The sequence below is a fragment of the Rhagoletis pomonella genome, unplaced genomic scaffold (genome assembly GCF_013731165.1).
Source record: "Rhagoletis pomonella isolate Grant_MI unplaced genomic scaffold, Rhpom_1.0 Rhpom_scaffold_00005, whole genome shotgun sequence".
Taxonomy (NCBI): Eukaryota; Metazoa; Arthropoda; class Insecta; order Diptera; family Tephritidae; genus Rhagoletis; species Rhagoletis pomonella.
The window spans coordinates 65,880,666-65,887,609 of NW_023458559.1; the positions used below are offsets into that span (position 1 = coordinate 65,880,666).

General features: G+C 32.4%; 1 long non-coding RNA gene across 1 annotated transcript in view; it reads right to left on the bottom strand.

The window, feature by feature from the left end:
- Window positions 1-2: 2 nt before the first annotated feature.
- Window positions 3-6,944, bottom strand: part of LOC118739376 — a 50,638-nt gene continuing 43,696 nt past the window's right edge. The window contains exon 3 of the long non-coding RNA XR_004993009.1: window positions 3-261. This is a non-coding gene — a long non-coding RNA (uncharacterized LOC118739376). The remainder of the gene's footprint in view (window positions 262-6,944) is intronic.

Here is a 6,944-nt window from a genome sequence, read left to right on the forward strand (position 1 = left end):
TATTTCCTTTCTTCTTAAACGTTGAATTTTAGTTGATGGTTATATTAGTTATTCTCTTAGTTTTATGCTGTTTATAATTTGATTTATTTAGTTTTTGCTAAAAATCTGTACATTCCATCCAGAATTGGATTTATATGTCTAAAGTTAAAACCTTCTCTTTTGCATATAAAATATTTTCGCAAATTTTTTGATGCTTTTGGAATATCAGACAGTCGACCTGTTCGTAGTTGTGGACCCTCTACCGTGATGACTAAACTGTGTCTGCAAAAGAAGAAAAAGATAGAAATATGGTTAATACCCTTGAGAAATGCACTCCATGCTGAAAGTAATAATTATAATTCTTAAGGTCTCTATGACCTGATTAAGTACCTTAAGTTAACCCTTTAAAGACCAATGGCCCTTAAATTGGAAAATCAATTTTTAAATTGTAGATTCTGATTTATTAATGTATAGGGCTATTAGCAAAATTACAAACATTTTAATAATATTCTTTTGGAAAACATAGACACAAACAAAAAAACTCCCAAAAAGGTCTCTCAAGTTTCTTTCACAAACATGTTTCCCCTTGATCCTGAAAGATACAAGGTCCTCAAGTGTCTGCTCCCCAGTATAAAACATGTTAAATTTGAGTATTTTTATTTTTTAGCTATTAACTAGGGTGATGAAATCGGTTTAAAGCGTTTTTTTTGAAATCTTGTTTTTTCGAATATCGAATAAATTGGTTTTTTTTTATCGAAAAAAACCGATTTTTCCATTTCATACAAATCTTGACCTCTGAATAAAAGTTTAAATAGTTTTAAAATTATATCCTAGATTATTTGGAGATGAAAAGCATAACATATTTGAAGCCAATAAATGAAAATGTTTGGCCTTAAACGTTTTCTATATGTTTGCCCTAGCTTCTCCTGCAATTCGTGTTCTGCTTCTTGATGTTGTGACACAAATGGAGAGATCAACACTTTTGCTCCACCTCCGAATAAGCTTTTTTATGGCAGAAGTACACTCGGAGGTTTGCTATTGTCTTCCGAGGGAAGACTGATATTAAATTTTTTGATATTTCTAGGACCAGAAATTGTTCCCGAGTGGCACCGTTAAACTCTTGGCTACGGCGGTAAGAGCACTATTCTAAACTTAAGAAATCAGAAAAAATGCAATAAAGAATTTAAAAAATAATTAATTAAACGGGAACTTTGCTCTGATTTTTATTTGTTTTACTTTTGATTAAAAAAAAACTTTTTGACTTTTTGAATTTTTCGAGCAGTAACTTAAAATGAAACACCGCTCCTGCCAAAAACCATTTGTTAATAGGATTTTGGCATTATTTAGTTTGTGTTTCATAGTTAGCGAAATCAGACGATCTCATGAATAATCGGAAAAAGGTGAGCTTCGTATACTCATTCAAACTTGGGTCACGAACTGTCATCCCATCCAGTAGATATATGTTTGTATACTCCCGTTTTAGCACACGCCAACTATTTCCCGATTCAAGAAAAGATACGCCTGATGAGTTCTAAACCAAATGTATAGCGCCGAAAAAAGATTTTGTTAAGATGGAGACCGTCTTTTTATACCGAAAAAAAATTATTCAAAAATCACTGACTTATCAGCCTCCCCTTTTACATATTGCTTGGCTAGAGTAATTAACCTTTCACTATTGTGTGATTGAAACACACAGAGTCTATTTATCTATTACCTCTTTTGTTCAACCCCTAAAAAGTAATTTACGAATAAACGCCAAAAAAAGAAAAATTAATTCTTTAAGTGGCCTTTTCTCACGTAGCTTTTAAATATGATTCAATAATAAAAGGTTTGCTCAAAAACCAGTTTTCTCGCTCCCTCTTGACAAAATCGGCCCCTTAGTAAGGCACTGTGTGTGGGTTCGTGTGTGTGTGCAAAGCTTTTGCAAGGGAGCTAAGGGAGTGTCAAAACTCGAATGTCACTAATGAGCAAACCTTTAATTATTGAATCATGGCTTTTAAAAATTCAAAAACTTCAAAAACATTTTTCCGAAACAAAATTTGTGTTTAAAGTGCAGATAAATTTTAAAAGCTATTTGATAATACGACCCTAAATCTTTAAAATTTTAAAAAGGAAATAATGTCTTTTTTTATATTTTTTGTTTCCTGCTTTGATTTAGATTACACTACTTTTTGACTAGAGTAATCTATGACTAATCAGGATTTTCTTTGCTGTGCCCTTTCAAAATTCACATAAGCGAAAGAAGTTCATCAATGTATTGAACAAAATTCCTTAAAATGCTTATTGTAGGGCAGACATTTTTTCTTTCAAATTAGGCTACTATAATTAACTACTTTGGCCGCACTGAGATTCGAACCCGGACAGCGATGATTGCGAGCTCAGCACGTTAACTGCTGCGCCATAGCGACAACGTCGAGGAAGGCAGGTTAAACGTATTCTTATGCCGGAGCACCTACCTTTGGCTGTCGAGCTGGATTAGTATGAACAATACTTATGCCTTTGTTAATGGCTCCTTCAGGATGAAAAGGCTATAGGTAAGAAAATATGATTTCAATTGTAAGATGTTATCTATTAAGGGTTAAATAAACATTTTTAGATGTAAAAAAGGAGACTTTAATTAAAAAACAAGGAAAACCTAAAAATATTTTTTTTTTAATTCACACAACTTTTCAATTTATGCTGCACAAACCCGTTTCACTTCTTATACAAAGAGTTAAGTTAAAAAATCTGTTTAGGCCCACTTGCAGAACAGCAGGTTATCTATTTAACTCGAAGTTTACCGGTTAAATAGATAAATTGACTTGCACAATCAATGGTTAGGCGTAAAATTTGAGTTAAATCGTTAAATATTTAGCCCAGCAATTTTCGGAGGTTAACTTGCTAGCTCTAAATATGTCAATTCTGTCAGTAACAAGATAAATAAAGAAATTGAGATTTCAAAAATATTTTTGAAAACATATGTACTACATTAGAGTGGCCCAAAAAAATTAAGTTGGAATTTTAATGCCGGCACCCCCTAGGTTTGTTCTATATCGAAAATAATATACCCCTATTTTTTTATTTTGAAATCAAAAAAATATTTAGGGGGTGCTCAAAGCGCTCAAAGTTTTCCATGTATTTTATATGGAGAAAAAACCATTTTTCGTAGAAATAGTATAAAACTCTTAAAAATCAATATTTTTCAATCGGAAAACTGAGGTTCTCTTCAGGAGACTTCCAGTATTTATATCCAATTGTTTATTTAACCATTTTTTTATGATTAAAGATTTTTCCATTGCATTTTCTAGGGGTTTTGGAGGACGTATAAAATATAGTTACTATGAAAAAATGGTGTAAGAGACAATTGCGTATTATTACTGGGAATCTCCTGAAGATAAGAAAAGTTTTCCGATCGAAAACTGTTGATTTTCAAGAATTCTACACTATTTCTACGAAAAGTTGTTTTTCCCCCATATAAAATACATGGAAAACTTTGAGCGCTCCAATTCAGAAGTGCCGCTGGCCTATTTACAATTTGTACCAACATATGTATGTAATACCATGTCCCTACCAAAAAGTTAACCATCTCAAATCGAACTTAACCACATCACTAAGTATTGCTGTCCACACTGCGGTTAGAGGTTTGTAAAACAGTACAATTGTAGAGAACAGTGTTCGGACCTCGAAAACTCGGTTCAGGACTAACTCGCTGCAAAAATCGGACCAAAACCAAATTTTCCGTACTAGATTGAACTTTTAATTTTCGTTTCTGACATTAATTTTTTGACTTAAATATTTTCTATTCATGCAAAAACAAGAACGCGAGGCAATGTAAGGATAATAAGTATGTTACATATTTAAGTAAATTATAGGATTTTTCTATAAAGTAGAACATATCTAACACTTAATTTTTTAAAGAGCAATAGGATCTCTAATCTAATAATTCTAATAACCTATTCTATTCATTTATCTCTATTTATTTATTTAACTCAGGATGTTCTGCAAGTGGACGCTTATAGGGCAAAGAGAAAGGACCATTTTTCGATAGAAACGAAAAGGCCATTAAATTGTTTTCATGAGACCGGCAGTCAGAGAAAGCCTGTATACTTGTTTTTATTATAGCGAACCGGGACTAACACTGCTATTTCCTAGGAAAGACAGGCGGCGATTAACCCACTAACGTGGGCATGGATATCTCATTGGCACAGGAGGTTCTTGTACCTCTGAGTTACACATGTACTCGAGCACAAGACTTCTAGTCGTACCTGTAATTTACCAGATGCCAATGAAGCTATAGAGCATTTCCTGCGCAATTGCCCAGCACTGGGTGGAACTAGAATCAGGTCTCTAGGTACCAGGCATAAGTCGCGACTATGCTGACTATTTTTATATAAGAAGTTATCGCTAGCATACTAAGTACATACCGGAGTTAATTATTATGCGAATTTCTTTGCCTCTAGTAAATACAGTGACTCAAACAAATGACCACGTGTTGATATTTTTTAAATATTCGTATTGGGTTTCGAGCAAAATTTTTTGTGGTATTTTTCTATAAAAATACCGTCTAAGCTTTGACTGAAACCATATAAATCACAATTTCAAACTTTATACAAAATTTAGGAAAGCTTTTATGGGCTATAAAACTGCATACCAGCGTCAGGACTTTGCTTCGATCGGAGTAGATTTACTCCGATTTCTCTTTTAAATTTAAAATATACTCCCTACTCCGCTTGACTTAAAATATGTTCCGCTTTTTATTTTTTCCATTCACATTAACAATTTATTTGTTTTATGTTACTTTATGGCCTTATAACTTCTACCATTTTTTCAAAAAAATAAAAGTTATTGTTGCTTGTCCACAATAGTTTTTCATATAAAAACGGCCTCGAGCTCAATAAGAATTGTTGAACTAACAATTTATTACAAAATAATATGGTAACTTCTTAAAGTTTTGCTCAATAACTTCTGTGTTGATCACCAAGATTTTGTATAGCAAGGTGTAATACAAGTTGTCTCTTTTACTCTTTCTTGCGGTATCAGTTTTGATTTCCCAAAGCAGGGAATTGATTGAGGACCAGAAAAATGTTTTGGAAGGTGTATACATATATGTTTAGCAACTTGGCAGGGTATATACTCAGGTTAGATATTTACCGCACACTATTGCTACTGCCGAAAGAAAATTCTCAGAGATGAATCTGATTCAAAATAAGTTGAAAGCTTAACGTTCGCAAGAACTCTTACTAACAAAAGGTCAGAAATTTATACGCCGCCTGATAATTTGCTTATTTTTTTAACATTTAAAATTTTTTTTGGATGGAATTTTTGCTTTAAATTCTATATAGAGATTAAGCTAATTTAATTTAAGAGTTAGTATAAAAAAGTACCTAAAGATGTAACAGCTTTTCCTTATACTATTCAATAAAAAAGCGTTAATCTGCTCCGAATTTTTGATGAAAATTTGTTGGTTAAAGCTCAGACGGTACTTTTATAGAAAAATAATATAAAAAAACAAACAATTACCTCGAAAACATTAAGAATATTAAAAAAAAATAAAAATTTATACGTGGTCACTTGTTTGATTCACTGTATACATATAGTTATGTATCCTCTGGAACATATTTTTATTCTACAGTTTTATCCTACAAACTGGCCAATTCAATGAAAATTTTATCGACGTATGCATCTCGTCACCCATTGGCATATTCTAGTCAATTTATCATTTCCTGCAATCCATGCAACGTGCAAGTGCTTTGCAAGACTCCGAGAATACCCCTATTATACATAAATAAAACAAAAAATGCCTTTAAAATAAACAACAACACAACTTTTCATGCAATAAATCACGATTTTGCACAACGTTGGCACACATGCAACCACAGAATTTTTGCATGTAACAGACGGACATACATACATATATACATATATACATAACTACAAACCCGTGCTTAAGTTTTTCACGATGTATGCGCATATATAAAATAAATACTGTATATAAAATTAAAGTAATGACAATTACTAAAGTTAAAAATGGTAAAACCGCATAGTTGATTTAATGCAAGGGCAGACATGGAGTAGAATTGCGATTTTATTGCAAATTGAGTTAGTGAGTACATATTATAGGATAATAATTACAGAAAAGAAATAAATAATTTTTCAAAATATTAAAATTATGGACAGATCCTGATTTATTGTCATCAATATATTTAACTGTGTAACTAGATAAACTTTTCTGATCAGTGGAAATCATTTTTAATGATAAATATGCAATTTTTTTACACATTTGTTTGCTCATGATTCATCAACCTCAGAAGCTACGAATACTTGTGAATCCACCAAAATATTTGAAATATGTGAAATTCCTTTGAAAATCTAGAAATTTTTTTCAAATTAAGTACCGATGTTTTGCGGTCGTTTCCACTATCATACAAGGCACATGCGTTGAATGTGCATTAGAGGCCTCACCAAAAAAAGTTGTGGTTTTTTCACCGTATTATAAAAGTTATTATGTATTTTAAAATTAATAACAGCTCTACGATTTTGTTCTCAGAGATCGTGCCAACTGAGTGTGGGGTTTTCCCTTCTTAAGTGAAACCTGAATTTCGAGCTTGTGTTTAGTATTCCTGTGTCTAGCCGCCAAAATGTAAGAAAACCAACGCAAAATCATATATTTTTCACAATTTTCTAACACTTCGCTACAGCATCGAAAGCGAAATTCTATTCGACTGAAAATTCGATGCTCAACGAAAATTTCGACAAGTTTGCAGCTCATAGTACGGATTTCACATTTGATATTCGATCTCCGATAATCAGCGAAGATCGAAAACCGAATGCAACTCATAAAAAGGGCCTTTATTTGAAGATATCTTCATAATATTTCGGAAAAATATTGGGATTGACGTGAGCTAGACTGATTTGGAAAAAAACTCCAAACACCGACTTTTTTTTATACCCGAGCGCACTTGTGCACAAGGGTATATTAATTTTGT